We start from the raw sequence: 7,916 nt of genomic DNA, 5'->3' as shown, positions 1-7,916 counted from the left end.
CGTATTAGGTACAGTGGTGGAAATGGCCACACATGGGGCTACTGTAGGAACCTGTGCTGTATGTTTTGAAACAGGAAGTCAGTAAGGGAGCATGTCAAAGTGGTCACTAGTGTCTGAGATGTGCTACATTTCCTGCTGACACTTTACTCTCGTTTAGCAAATCAGCTACATAAGAAGTGAAAGTTTAACAAAGGCTTCTCTTCTAGTCTGTAGAATTTGTCAGCGACATTTTGTGACATTGTCATGTTTCCTATCCTCAATCGTGCATTTCAGTGAAAAGTCCAGGGACCCTCCTGAAATTTACAGCTAAATTCTAGAGAAACCCTCTCCTAGAACATAGCCTTCCAGCAACTTTGCCTCGGATAGGGCTGTGACTAATTTATTCATTTCCTAATTTGCAGCTTGATGGGCACTTTTTTCTGTACCGTCCAGTCAAGCTGCTCCCACAGTAGCTTAGAGATGTATAATCCACTGATTGCACTGTCCAATTACAGACAAAATTCCAGTTCTCTGCTTCTTCCCTAAATAGGTTTTGAATAATTTTGCAGTGCTGTTGGCCATTGTCCTGCTGTTGGATGAAATGTGCTCTAATCAAGTGGCATTCAAGGCATGGTGTTGCAAAAAGTCTTCAAGATTTACCCCCAGACTATAATATTTCCTCCACCATGTCTAACAGACAGCATTAGGTATTCATCCAGCATCTTTTAATTTGTTCTCTAAACACCTCAGACATTGTCCGAATCATCCTCTGTTCGGTATCTGTGTTTTCTCTGCCCATTTTAATGATTTCCTTTTATTGGCTAGTCACGGATATGACTTTTTCTATGGTTAAACTTTGCCCACAAGCCCAGAATCCTGGAGGCACCAGAGTTAGCTGCTAGCTGAGGACTTCTGAGGTGTCATTTTCACTTTCTCAAAGTCACATCCTTAAAAAATTTCTCACATGGAATAGCCTTGATGTTTAAAACGACAATAGACTAATGAGTTGCTGTAGAAAGCTCTTTCTTTCTGGATATTTTTTTAAACCAAATTCAAAATGCTGCCAATACAAAATACTTATGTAGCCCAAAGAAAGCCAAATTTATTGCTTTCTTAAACAGAACACTGTGTAATGAATTCATTTCTTTGTGCAGAAATTCCATTAAACATCAGCTGTTGCCAACTAATTTAGCCATTAACAACATTAACACTGTCCACATTGCATTTCCTTTCCATCTAAAACTTATATAATTTGTTTAAAAAACAAAACATTTTATGAGTGATTCCAGACTTTTGAATGGAAGTGTACATGTTTGATCCAGATCTAGATATTGGAGTTGTTATTGGAAAGAGTGCAGACACACACTCACACAAACACACACACACACACACACATAAGCATCTCCGAACATCTTTTGAACACATTGGATTGTCTGGAAGGATAATTATTCACAAGAATCTCCATAACCACAAGCACATGAATAACCCCTGTTTGATGCAAACTTTTACTGCTACTGTAGAGTGATTTCACTTGCTGTTTTCTACAGAGCATTTTTTATTGGATGAGTTACAACAAGAGACATATAAAAAGCTCTGAAACAGCAAGTTTGCTTCCCTAGAGATTTGAAGAAGATATATAAAAATTAGACATATATGTCATTCAGTGTACAAAGTCAGACATTTGCGACAAGTCACACAAAAATATTCATGAAGGTGAGTAAAGGCAAAGCACAAGCTGTATATATTGTCGAGAACCTTCACATTTTTAGATTTTGTGGTTTTAATTGCACAGAATTATACCTAACAAGTCACTGCCTTTATAACATAAGCTGAATTTCAGTATTTGAATACTGTTTCTGGTCATTAGCATGTGTGCTTCGCATCTCTAGGGTTGCGATTTTGATCCCTGCTTCCATCCTGTTTCTGTGTTCTCCCTGTGATTCAAGGGTTTCCTCCTGGTTCTCTCCTCATCCAAAGACATGCGTTGTAGGCTGATTGGCATCTCTAAATTGTTTTGTATATGTGTGTGATTGTTCCCTGTGAAGAGTTGGCATCCTGTCCAGGATATTCCTCGCCTTGTACCCCAAATCCTCTGGGTTAGGCTCTAGGCTCCACATGACCCTGTGTAGGATAAATGGTGCAGAAGATGGATGGATGGATGGAAGGCAATTTGTACTTCCATAATATCTGTTTTCCAAGGCATAAAATTCAAATGAAACTTTTTAGGATGTTCAAATTTAACAAAGGTTTAATCACCCAACACTGACAGGAAATACCAATTGAAAAAAAAACAAGGAATCCAGGCACAAATCATATATAAAATGTTTCTGTGGATATGATGGATCACCTTCAATGGGCTGACGAAGCTGTGGGATTTTTTTTATAGCCTTGTCCTACTCTCAGCTCCATTGTGGAGAACCAAACTCTGTCCCCTGGTTCATGTCTGGGTTCCTCTCACTGGAGATGAGCTGCAAATTTCATATGTTGTTCTATTTGTCTGAGACATTGAACAGGCACAGACATGTTTACTTCTTCTGAATTATTTGTTGACTGCAGGTGGGGTTAGCAGTCCATGGGAACAGGGCGACTGATGTCCTAGCACATATTGGAATGAGGTTAGCTGAGGGGCTGAGTGACTCAGAACATTTTGCTCATGATATACTTGCCCCATGGTTAAAACCTGGTCCAGCCCAGGTATCAGATTCTCCATCTGATTTCCTGTGTTGAATTAATTATAGCATTTTATTTCCTTTACAACTTGGGGCCATTTAAAAAATACCTGTTAGAGAATTTTATTTCAGCTTTTCTTTACCAATTTATTTACCAAATGTAGCTTTTATTTATCAATTGTCAGTGTGTCAAAAGTGTACCTACACTTTGTGACTCTTTAGTGGCTTAGACTTTAATTTGCTTAACTGGACTCAAACTTGTAGCCTTCCAGAGCTTCTTACCATCCTTTTTTTTTTTTTTTTTTTTTAAGAATTTGCATTGCCATGTTTTTCTTGACAGAATTTATGTATCTGTAATGAAACTGAAAGTGAATATCTTTAGCCTAGAACTATATAAACCTTTAGCCTCAGGTACTGTTAAACCAGTATTTAAACTGTAGCAGCTGATTGGTTTTATTAACACTAGGGTGTCCCATATAGACACAGACACATGAACTCTTCCCACTGTTCTGCGAGTCGGAACATCTCACTTGTCATTGTCATTGGGAAGGCAATGTTTGATGTGCGTTCACTCTGGTTATCTCTTGGTCTATGTCCCAGGAAATGGCACTGATAAAACATGATTCCAGGAGGATGAGTTGTTTTAGAGCAGTGATGCGACTTCTCGAGTGCCAGTTTTACTGCTAAGTAAAAAGAATCAATTTCTCAATTTCAGGCATTTGAGAATTGAGAGTTACCCAAGCTTTGGATTCCACACAGTGACGTTGTATTGTGCCAGGACCTGCACACACAGGGAGTGCTGTCTGGTTGTCTAGACAGACTGTCTGAAAAATGCATCAGTCCATTACACACACATCAGTAGTCTGGCAGTATTATTCTTTGAACAACAAAGTAAAACGTAATATTTGCAATAAAGAGGCTTTCGAGCAGCCTGTGTTGAAAGACATTAAATCTACACACTTCAGGGGAGAATCAGGTGCGACTTGGCCAGCTCATCCCCATGATACAGCAACAAAGTAAGTTAGCATTCACTCTCTAACATGGCTTGCTAGAGTCTAAACCAGCACTTTTGCTACAGTGAATTCTCAAATAAACTTGTTCTGTGAGCCAGAACAAGTATCTGATTAATTGATCTGGTTAATTTCAAGAGCTGACGTGAGACCGTGACTGGAATTAGCTATTTCGCTATGTAGCCATTTTCATGAATGATATGTTTTGGACGTATGCTTGGTCAAGGTTTTTATGTTACAGCCTTATTCTAAAATGGATTAAATTCATTATTTTCCTCAAAATTCTACAAACAGTACCTCATAATGACAACATGAAAGAAATTTGTTTGAAATCTTTGCAAATTTATTAAAAAAAAAAAAAAATAAAATAAAAAATATCACATGTACATAATTATTCACAGCCTTTGACATGACACTCAAAATTGAGCTCAGGTATATCCTGTTTCCACTGATCATCCTTGAGATGTTTCTACAACTTGATTGACTTCCGAGACAGGATTGTATTGAAGCACAGATCTGGAGAAGGGTACAGAAAACTTTCTGCAGGTCCCAATGAGAACAGTGGCCTCCATCATCCATAATTGGAAGACGTTTCCACCAGGACTCTTCCTTGAGTGGGCCGCCCAGCCAATCTGAGCGATTGGGGAGAAGGGCCTTAGTCAGGGAGGTGACCAAGAACCCGATGGTCACTCTGAAAGAGCTCCAGCGTTTCTCTGTGGAGAGAGGAGAACCTTCAAGAAGAACCATCATCTCTGCAGCACTTCACCAATCAGGCCTGTATGGTAGAGTCGCCAGACGGAAGCAACTCCTCTGTAAAAGGCAAAGAAGAATGTGAGAAACTGCCTAAAATAGGTGTGCCAAGCTTGCAGCATCATGTGTTGAAATATATAACAATTCAAATGGGCCATTCAATGTAATTGCTTAATATTAAACTGTTTATTTTTGGCCAGTCTCATTCTCTATGGTTTTGGTTTTCAGAATCATGGATTGAGAAAATGTTACTGACTCTTGGAATTAACTCCAAATGAAATTGGAATCAGACATGACTACAAATTCTGGACTCAGACAGCCCTAATTTCTAAGCCCTACAGCCCTGGAGCGCTCTGTCATAGTTTCATTCTACTTGTGATAACTGACTGGAATTATGGCTTCTCACTCAGTCTTGATAGTTCAGTCTCTGATGCATTGTCCTGTGTGATAAATGGGCAGAAATAATTGGGTTGTTTCAAAATAGGGTGCATTGTGAATGCCTCCTTGGTTAACTGACTTGTTCCCTCTTCAGTAAATAAAAGTTCACAAATCCAAGAAACCTCTATAGTTTCTCTTTGATTGTGCTAGGGATTGGTCACCCCTTTACTGCACTCACTTGATCCATTGGTGATAATATTTTTTAGATTTGTGATCTAATTTTTCACCTTTAACATTGAACTGGGGTTTCAGATGTTTGTGCCTCTGGGTCTTCTATTCAGCACCTGAACCAGTAGAGGTCTTAGCTTGCAGTTGATTTGATCTCTACTTGGAGCTGTTCACCGAGATTATAGTTGAAAATGTCTGCTGCAATGCAATGTACTAAGCTGCCTCAGTAGAAGCACAATCTCTCCAGTCTTCCTCAATAAGCATAATATGCTGATGATATTTATTGAAGAGCACCTTCAGTGGGCCTCTGTAACATATCCATTAACATTGAGAAGCTATTTTTATAAACAAAGATGATTATAAGTATGGCTTATATAAAAATCTTTAAGATGACAAAAGTTTTTCTAAAGTATTATGCAACCCTTTCATTTTGCAAGGGTTGGTAGTGTTATCTTCTTTCCAATGTTCAGGGCAGGGACAGAATTTTGGGTCTTCTTTGCTGATCAGCTAGTAACTCAGTTATAATGTTCTTGAATTAAAGTGCTGGTGCTCAATTTATATTTAGAACAATTACGTAACATCTTTACAACAGATGTTTATTCATATAGGAATACTTTTACCTACCAAACTGTGGTATGGGACTGTGAAATGGACTTTTCCTGTCAGATTTGTCCTGATTTGTATTGCAAATGGTGCTTGATACCATACAGTATCCTGGAACGGTCATTCATGCGTTAATAATATCATGTACAAAACAGACTTACTAAGGACCTAATTGTATGTTCATGGGCCTAACTCAGAGTGCACATATAATACAAGGAATTAAAAGAAAAAATTAATATATAATTTGGTGTACTTTGATGACCAAAAACAACAAAATGTATGATAATGAAATGAAGTTGACTTCTTCTTCTTCTTCTTTCGGCTTTTCCCTTCAGGGGTCGCCACAGCGAATCATCTCTCTCCATCTATCCCTATCTTCTGCATCCTCAACACTTACAGCCACATATCCTCATTTATTACATCCATATACCTCCTCTTTGGCCTTCCTCTTTGCCTCCTGCCTGGCAGCTCCATGTCCAACATTCTCCTACCAATATACTCACTCTCCCTCCTCTGAACATGTCCAAACCATCTTAATCTGTCTAAAAATGTCACTTCACTAAAAATGTATTTAGTGAAATGTTACTCTGTATTTTAAATAAGAACAATTATTTTAAGTTATTTCAATATTTAAGATAATCTGTAAATCAGACTGGAGTGTGCGGCTAGAAGACAATAAGAGTCTAAGTTGTCCTACCGCACCAAACCCTAAAGCATGAGGCTTTACAGAATTTAAGAAAACACAATAAAAGTTAGAATCTGACTACAAACAGTCACTGATGACACTTCCTGGCTCTTCTCTCTTTCTCAGATGGATGCTACACCCCTATATGTACAGCTATGATTGCATTACAATCCGGCATGATGCAACGTAATGATAAAAGTGAAATGCAATGCAATTGGGAATTATATTCACTATTCACTTGTCTTGCCAAGTCAGCATTTAATTCCAAAAAAAAAAAACAATACCCTGCTGATTTAAAGATAAAGTTTAAAGATAAAGCAACAAAAGTGTGACGTGAGGAAAGTTTTGCTTTTCCGTGTGGCATGTTGTCTACATGCCACGCATAAGAAGCAATAAAGGCTGTCTGTTTATTGCATTTCACATTTTTCCACCTTAAAGATCTTTCCACCTGCAAAATCTTCTCTATAGCATAGAAGAAAATGTTACACATTCAAAACAAATGTATTAATTTAGATGTAAACATAGCTTTGATAAAATCACGTTAGACAATCTACTGAGCTTCTTGCGTTAATAAGGTGTACACATGATGGCCAGTATAGACACTATAATTCCCAGTGGATTATGTAAGCAAATTTTCATCAGTCTAATTCATGTGCAAAGGAGACAACCATGTACATTTTCTAACCCTGCAATCCCCTGGGCCATGATGCAACCTAAAGAGCAGGAATTCTATCATTTTAATATAGCTGGTGACAAGTTAGAGTTTATGAGCAAAGTGAAATATTATTGCCAGCGTGAAGGCAAAATTGTTGTAAACTGGGTTTTAAAAACAATGATTATTAAACAGTTTTTTTGTGTTTATTAAAGTGTTGCATTGATATGTCGTTGCAGGGTGTTATTGAGTTTTAATTATTTAACACTGCGCTTATTTACAAAAAGCATTCATCTGCTTTCACACAAGCTCCATCTTGCACCCAGTTGGTCCCTTTGAAGGAACCTGTAATGGTTTAGAAATCCAGAACCATGCAGGCACCTATCTCACATATTTGTCAGACCCAGAATCATTATGCACTCCACTCAGAGCATATAAACATTGCTCTGTTTCTCTGTGTCTCTCTATCTCTCTCAATGGCTTACCTCATCCCCCTCCTCACCTGTCTCATTACCATTTTCATTACCTCTCCTTGTTTCTGGATGGGTCTGTGTAATGAAAAACATCTTAAAATACACAGATAAAGCCTCAGTCTGAGTGTGTGTGTGTGTGTGTGTGTGTGTGAGAGAGAGAGAGAGAGAGAGAGTGAGTGAGTGAGTGAGTGAGAGAGTGAGTGAAAGGCTAAATGAACCGCTAATGACCCTGCCAGATTAAAGTTGATGCATAAAATATGCCCAGTCGATAAAGTGCAGGGCAGAGTGTGCAGTTCACAACCCACTAATCGGTTAGAGAAACCTCTCATCCATTGCGATCTTAACTCCCCTCTCACCTCATGGTGAAAACACACATTATGTTGTAGCAGTAAAATATGGGCAATGATAAAACTCAGTAACACTGTCATCACATGAAATAATCGTGTTCTCAGGGCAAAATCAATCTGGCCACTGGACCATGCAGGCTGA

Source organism: Hemibagrus wyckioides, linkage group LG14 (assembly GCF_019097595.1).
Source record: "Hemibagrus wyckioides isolate EC202008001 linkage group LG14, SWU_Hwy_1.0, whole genome shotgun sequence".
In the NCBI taxonomy this organism is placed as follows: domain Eukaryota; kingdom Metazoa; phylum Chordata; class Actinopteri; order Siluriformes; family Bagridae; genus Hemibagrus; species Hemibagrus wyckioides.
Note: the sequence above shows the minus strand (reverse complement) of the source record.